Source organism: Hippoglossus hippoglossus, chromosome 13, assembly GCF_009819705.1.
Source record: "Hippoglossus hippoglossus isolate fHipHip1 chromosome 13, fHipHip1.pri, whole genome shotgun sequence".
NCBI classification, from domain to species: Eukaryota; Metazoa; Chordata; class Actinopteri; order Pleuronectiformes; family Pleuronectidae; genus Hippoglossus; species Hippoglossus hippoglossus.
Window position 1 is genome coordinate 22,059,901 of NC_047163.1, and position 8,295 is coordinate 22,068,195.

The 8,295-nt window shown below is 39.6% G+C and overlaps 1 protein-coding gene across 1 annotated transcript in view; it reads right to left on the reverse strand.

The window, feature by feature from the left end:
* gramd1bb (GRAM domain containing 1Bb) overlaps positions 1–5,889 on the reverse strand; it is a 119,725-nt gene extending 113,836 nt beyond the window's left edge. Inside the window, exon 1 of the mRNA XM_034605465.1 lies at positions 5,549–5,889. The gene's annotated coding sequence lies outside the window, so the exon portion shown is untranslated. The remainder of the gene's footprint in view (positions 1–5,548) is intronic.
* Positions 5,890–8,295: the final 2,406 nt, after the last annotated feature.

Genomic DNA, 8,295 nt, shown 5'->3' on the forward strand with positions numbered 1-8,295 from the left:
TTGTGGTGTAGACAAAAATGATGTCAAACAGCAGTTTTAGTCTATCCTTGCTCAATTATTTAGTGTCTATGGAATAAAATAACATATGAAAATAACAAGCAAAACAAAAGCAGCTAAGCTATGATGGGATGCAGAGGTTCCCTTTTCCATGCTTTGTCTGCTTCAGAACTTGTAAAACGTATACAGCCAGAGAGAAACACAATTTCCTGGATGTCCGATATGAGCCATGTTTTTATTGGGCTAATTAAAGGATGCAATATTTTCTTAATTTTTTGTGCATTTAGCAAAAGATGTTTTCAATATATTTACTTACCAAGGGGAGCTGAATTAGTAATGTTCTTTTTTCTAGGACATCCAGATGTCTTTAATGTAAGAAACCAAATCACAACTTGACACTGTGAAATACAATTCTCTCTGTTGAGAAGTTTTATAACTTCACTCATGAGATTTGAGCCATGGCAAACATGGGCTGCTCTCAATGATGCTCATTAGACTTCACTACACTGACAAAGGAAAAACTAATGCCGCAAATTGACTGCATCTAATAAAGACGTCTTGACACAGAGAATAAACACAACTGCCAGCATTTGTTGTCACCACAGAGAAACCTGATGTATTATTGATGCCCAAATGTATCTGTGATGTACAGCATCCAAACAACTTTTAAAAGAAGTTCTACCCATTAATGAGTCAAGCAAAGCAAAAATGTCATTCAGAGTCATTCGTTTAAATTTAAATTACATTGCTGTATGAAATAAATAAACCCTAAAACAGACAGTAAATCTTATATACACTAAGTCAATAAATCCTTATTCATTGTGTGAAAGGACTAAATAAATAGTGGACCATATAAAACTCAGCATGGCTGGCTTATGGCAGCACCTGTTAATACCAGTCAAACATGCCAACTACGCTAACCCTCGGAGCTTTTGAAGTTTATTAGGAAGTGAGCAGGTGATTAGTCAGGGAATGTTTATAAAGAGTGCTACAGAGAACAGCGATTACACAGGGATACAGTTTCAACACAGGCCAAAGACCAAGTGTTTTTAGTGTTTGTTTTATATTTATGCACTAATCACCTGCTGTGAAGGAAAAATACTTTGATGCTAAGCTCCTATAGATAATAACGTTTGATTCCACAGAAACATGATGTATTTTACCTTGATATTAACATTGAAACGGGTAAGTATCGCACATAAAGAAGAGAATGTATGCCAAGATAATGACGATGCTGCTGCTCACAGCAAGGAGGTGATGAGTGATGACAAAAAGAGATAATTTTGTGGCTTGAGTAAAAAGTGTGAGTATTGCAGTTCAACATTAAATAACCTCTGTGAGATAAGATGAAAATACAAGAGAACCTCGCCCTCCACCAGGTTCAACACAGTGAGCAACATGCACACATGATGGGCTGCCCCTGTTAACCTTTGTGTTAAGATTTAAGCATTGAAATGACCAGACAAGTCATGTGAACGGAGTTGAACATGACTTCTTCTGTGTCCACAGAGGTCAGTAACTGGGTCAAACCACGGGAACAAAAATCGCTGCCAGATCATTCTGATAGTTTAATTATTTTCATTTCACAATATAGGACTGAGACACAGATGGACTGACCTGTGACGGCTGCTGATCTCCATCATGCAACAACACTCATCCATCCAGTTTGGCAATTTATTTCCAAAGTAAAATCACAAGGTTTGTTTTGTTGCTGCAATGTTTTTTTTAGATGAATTAGAGAGTTTTTATTTGGAAAAGTTGTGAACTTGGGTCTGAAGAACTCTGAAATACCTGATGCAATGTATGAAACAAATAAGAGAAGCTCAGTAAACCATTCAAATGTACACATAAGCCACACGCTTGAACAGTAATAAAGCAAATTCAATTTCATTTTATGAAAAGTATTGACTATAACATATTTATTGGAGGTAAACCAGGTAGGATGAACACGTTTTCTAACCTTACTCTGTACTATAGACTGTATAAAAAAAGCGGTGTTACCGTTTATGGTTTAATTAGTCCTTCTTGGTGAGGACAAACATACTAATTCTGAAGTAGCACCCGAGCATTATCATAGGCCAAGCAAATAAACCATTTCAAAAAGGCAGGTTTAGAACAGGCACTGCACTAGTTAATATGAAATCTAAAACAAAATGTAGTTATAGAAATAGTCTGTAACTACACATAAACATGGTGTTACCTCAGAAATAATAAAGAAAATACAAAGCTAATGTTTCAACACATTACTGTCATTTGTGATGGGTTCAGCAGAGCCTTATGGTCCAGCTCAATCCCAGAACAAATGTCAAATCTCTGCCCTCATTCAGCGGATTCATTTATCTCACAGCAACATTCTCACAGATCTGTCAATTAGGCAGGAATTAGTTGAACTGCGTAGCTGCGGGGACTTCAAATCACCTGCTTTGTCCGGGGGACGGGAAGCTTACACATCCCTAATCTATAGATGATGCTGTGCGTTTCAGCATGGACACTAAAGAGCAGGAGAGTCACCCTGGGAATGCAGTGGGAGGGAATCCAACATCAATCTTCATCCTGAGCAGGGTCAATGGACACTAGAAATAAACACATGCAACTGACAGGCACCTGCAGACCCCTCTTCACCTCTGAAGTGTGGAAGAGGTGAGCCAACATGTGGAAACGAACTAATGATTTGATGATGCATTGTTGCACAGTATTATATAATGAGTAAACTGACAGAGCAAGGAGCTCATAACAACCTTTTACTAGGCATAACTGTCATGATAGACAGCACTGCCTATATTCTGAGTCAAGGTGTTAACCGCAGAGGTCGTAAAGTCTGCTAAATATTTAATTAGCTCAAAGTATAATATGTCAGGTACACATGCGCACATAGGGTCTCAGTGTATGACTCACATGGCTCCGCATCTATTCTGGTTTGTATCAGGGATGTGCAAACACTTGCAAATTACAGTTTTTGGCCTTACAATTTAATGCCATTATAATATTACTTTATTATTTGGTCCATGTTTTTGTGAAATATTAGAAGTCAGTGAGAAGGGAAAACATCCTTTGCAGGATAGGACTACTGAATGTTAAAATACAAGTCTGTGATGTTTTGAATTCATATAAAACTTATTAGAAATATAACAAATACATAAGATTAATGCGATTTTATCTCTGTAGTCATGTAATTAAAATCCCCTTGTGAGGAATAAGCTGCAGGATTTGTCAACCTGTTTATTATTTACAAATATTAACATCATGTCACTGTTTGATTTAATATAAGACTGATTTAGTTTTTCTCTTGATGCCATTTGCTGTGTTTCACAGTGCTACATACAGTATGTTCAATTGAATTTTGTTGTCTTGGGTTTCACTTTTACCAATTCACTTTGAAAATGCTCATCTCAAGATGGACAAGTTACATTTTTGCATCTTTTTAATTTTATTGTAGGGTTTTTTATAAAATGTAATATTGAATTCAAGTCAATATAATGTTATCTCTTTAATTCTAATGTAGATACATCTGAATCCTCAATCCTTTGAGACTAATTGGTTTATATATATATAAACTACATTTGGTTTTTGCATTTCCGTTTTTAAACATTCTCATTTAAACTTTTTGAACACAATGATTAATTATATCGCTGGTTTGAAATAATTGACATCAACTAACGTCTGCACTCATGAGGCTGATACAGAGTTTAAATTGCTTATTGACATTTTTTACATTTAAATCACTGAGTAGAGTTTAATGGACTTTTTTTTCAAGGAAATAATACATTGGGGTTGAAAAATTATTTACACTATAGTTGATTTGTTATCAAATTATTATTGTATTTTATCAGATAGTAAAAAATTAAAACAGAAACACATTATCAGTATTTGACAGTAAACACACTGTATGAGACAACCTGTGAAGTTTCTCACAGCACTGTCGTTGCACATTTCATGTAATCATTCAAAATTTGGGGATTTATCAATCACAATCAATAAAACAGGATACTCAGTGTATCAACAAAACATTCAGCCCTAAAATATACAGAACAACTTTCATATGTTAAATTCTTTCATTAAATATTACCTAAGATAGAGATGTAGAGTGATTCTTGAATAGAGTAAGTGACTGTGTAGCCAAAGCAACTGTAGTAGGGAGTTGAAGCTGCCATGGGGATGGCCATACTTATAGCACTATATTAGCAGATATATTATAGCACAATATAGTGCTTCTAAAATCTTTGGCTTCATTTCACTTCTCACTCTGAATAGCAACCTCGTGCTGAGGGCAGGAGTTACACAAGAGTAGACAAGAGCCAGACCGAGTGTGTCTGTGTGTGTGTGCCTGTGTGACAGAGAGGGCTGCTGAGAGTGAAGGTGAGTGAATTATTATTCAGAGACAGAGCAGGGTTAGTCAGCTATTGTTTCGGATGCCGACTTCCCTACATTGAAAAATCTCAGGTTTTCACTAAATATTACAGAGACTTTCATCTATTTTTCTAAGGAAATTAAACAATACATGTCCAGCAGTGTTGGCTGCTCGAGAGAAGCTAGCACATTGTGTGGAGAGCATGGCTTTTAAAAGAATAAAGGCTGGTGAGTGGCCAGTGACGATAATCCTGAGTTAGAAAGTATAGAGCAAAATCACAATATCTCTGGTGTAAGTACTTTGAGAGGTTGACATGTTTTTAATTATCTTTTAATCCAATTATTTTTAAACTGTGCAAACACTAATTGCTAAAGTGTCACATGTTATTATTTATTTTTTCCATTTTACACATGTGTATAGTTGGTTTTCTTTATGACTTTGTAAAGTGTTATAATTAACAGGTACTATCGAGGTCGTTTTTGCTTTAAAAAGGGGGCCAAATATTAAATTAACCCTTTTCTGCATCAAGAACCACACCAATCCCAAACTCTCTAAGCGTCACAGCACTTTGCTAAACCTAACAACGCTCAGGGGACGCTGAGAACTATTTCTAACACGACACCTGCTTCGGTTGGAACTCGTGCCACCATGATTTGTAAGTCCGCTACAGGGATTCCAGGTGCAGGGAACAGCAACAGCAGTTTTATTTATAGAGGACGGTTGTTAAAATAAAAAGAACGTGCAGGTGGGTGCAGACTCAGGAGAAAAAGTGCTGGCAGCAGGAAGCTGGGGTTCAGCTCGCCATGACCACTCTTCATTCAGACCTCAGGTTACCCTGGCGTGTGGCATATGAAGGTCAGTCACAGTACACCTCTATCACAAGAAAGAACAAAAAAAAACACCACTGATAAAAAAAAGACGCCTTGATAAACGCTTTCCACCAACTAATCCAAAACACAGCGAGTCCACTCTGACAAGGTGCTGATGGGGGGGGGGTGACTGAGCTCTCGTACTTCCTGTCCTCTCTTCCCTCTCGGCACTTCCAGTGAACAAACATTTCAGACATACTTGCATGCACACCGAGCTGTCATATTCGTTTTGCACATCCATTCAAGGCACACAGCACAGCAGAAAAGCACATACCGGCACACAGCTTTTTTCTTGTTTTGGGGCTAAAAGCAGAGAGGAGCTGACATACGTTACCTCAGTGACTGGAGCGAGGACGGGTCGCTGGGAGAGTTAAAGATCATTCTGCCAGAGCCATCTGTCAAGCAGGCGGGCTACAAAAGGAAGTATACAAGCAAGTGTCCCTTCTCCCGGTGCGCCTCACTGTCTCTCTCTCTTATGCCTCACAACAAAGTCCAGTGCTACATTAGAGGAGGGAGTCGTACTCCACGAGCGGGGGAATCCTTCTTGAGACTGGAGCCAATCTGAAGCCAGTTTAAATCCCCCGTGAGACGATGGATAGACGCACCTCCCTTTTCCTGGGGAATAGCGACATGCTCCCACACTATCTGCCACTGCACAAAGCCCCCACTCCTCCTTCTCTCTCTCTTCTTCTGTCTCCTCTGCTCTCCTTCGCTCGCCTTCCTGATCCTGCTCCACGGGTACACTTGCTCGCTCTCTCACTCTGGCATGCATTCCTTCCCACTGTGGCTCAGACAGCCACAGAGACACACACACACACTGTACACACAAACATATGCAAATCACACAGAGGAACACACACACAAACTCCGACAGCTTCTTCCCTCCTCAAAGAGTATTTCTCCACATATTTGGTGACTTCTGTGTTATATTGCTACTGTTCTCAAACATACCACAGCCTCAGGGTCAGCAAATAGAAAATGGAAGCTCGTTGGTCTATGACAAACATTTGGTTCTTATTTCCGCTGCCATTAAACTGGATATTAGGTTCAACCTTTGCTTCATGCGTGACAAAAAGCAGGGGAAACGGGTGTGGAGGGATTCAGAAAGGATGGAGGAAGCCTTGGCTGCAATGTTAAAATTGAAAAAATGAATAAAATACATCTTTGAGGGTGAGTCATTGTACAGTACAAATCTCACTTGCAAATCCTATTGCCCCATGTGATCATGGGGGGAAAATGGGCTACAATGTATGTATGTGTGTGTTTGTGTGTGTGTGCCTGTCTGCATACAGCTACCTCCGCCCCGATTGGAGGCTCTCGAGAGATGTTCTATTTTGAGCCTTCAGCCGTAACGCACAACAGAAGAAAAGGCTGCGGGGCACTATTATGAGAATCTCCCCTAAAAACTACACCCACCCACCCACCCTCCCCTCCACGGTGAAAATCTCCACGCATCAAGGGGATAACAGCAGGAGGGAAGGAAGGACGGAGATGTGTGGTGAGATATAAATAGTGCTGGAGTGACCTGAGCCATTAGCAGGTGCTGGGGAAACCAGCAGCCGACATGTCAGGTAGCTGCAACAGTAGGCTTGGTAAGCAATTAATTTATAGTCAAGTCCATATCATGCTTTACAGGATTGTACCTTTCCCTGTTCCATAAACCTGCTTACCTCCACCAAGGAGCTTATTTGTTCACCTCTGAACGTAAAATATTCAGAATGGATTTCTGCAGAACTTGGTGGAAGGATGAGCTGTGGGTGTAGAGACAACCCATTATATTTTGACGTGGATCTCGACCAATTGCGAGATCCCAGGATTTTTTTTTTCTTCCTCAACCCATTGTGAGATGGGTTTTGATTTGACATTTTTACTGATTGCAAATCCAAATAAGGACCTGGGTCTAGCAGATTTAAATGGGGTTTCATAGGGGAGTTGGCTTTTTTGAGCTGCTGTATGGTAACATAGGGCAAGAAATCTGGAACTACCACCAATGTGTAACTGATGTAACATAATGTGGTCTTAGCTATAAAGCTTGATTGAATTTAAGGCGATTGTTGGGCCTTAGTATGTGATAAAGGTATGTGCTCTATTCTAGTTTGTGCACGTAAAAGATTAAACATCTTATAAAGTAACATGTAACATTCCCAACTATATTGGCTAGTTTGTTTTTAATTGGTATGGCAGTACCAACGATGTTGTTACCTTGGTTACAGAGGTGTTTACAGCTGATCAGGAAGCCTCTCTGTAAAGGACACACCATTTACGATGCACACTAAGCGGTTGACAAATCACAAAAGAGTAGACCGACTGACCAATTGGAGCAGGCAGTGTTTTTGGAGGCGGGTCAAAAGTTAAAATGGAACATTCTACACAGGGCTTGAAAAGAGCTGCAGTAGCAATTATACAATTACAACATGAGAAAAACAATGTGTATTGAACATTATAGCATGTGTTCCTGTTGGAGTAGATCATCCCGTAAATGGCCAAATACTGCTATTTAAAGATGTTTTATTTATTATTGATGGATTGTTAGTCCAAATACAGGTGCACATTGTTATTGTCAGGGTGCGGTGAGGGAGTAGGACCCAGACGCAGAGTATTAACAAAAAGTGTAATTTTAATGAAAAACGAGTCTTTGACAGACAAAACAACTAAGAGCACAAAGGGAGAAAACACAGGAAGCTTACACAGGGGATGCAGAGGTGCAGAGGCTCAGGAGACACTGGATACGAAAAACACAGGAGATCAGGACAGGATACCAGGACGGGACATATCGACGGTTAGACAAGAGATCACACCAAACATACGACAACGATCCGACAAGGACAAAGGGAAGCACAGAGGCTTAAATACACACACAGGGAAGGCAGGGGCAATTGGGCACAGGTGTAACACATGAGGACTGGTGCAGACAATCACAGACAGGAAGTGAAGAAAGAAAACACACAAGGAACAGAGACTACAAAATAAAGCAGGAAACAGAACATGGAGTGTGAAAACATGAAACACAGACACAACTCACAAACAAACATAAACAGGGATAAACATGAGACAAGAGGCGGTAGTAATAATTAAACTGAA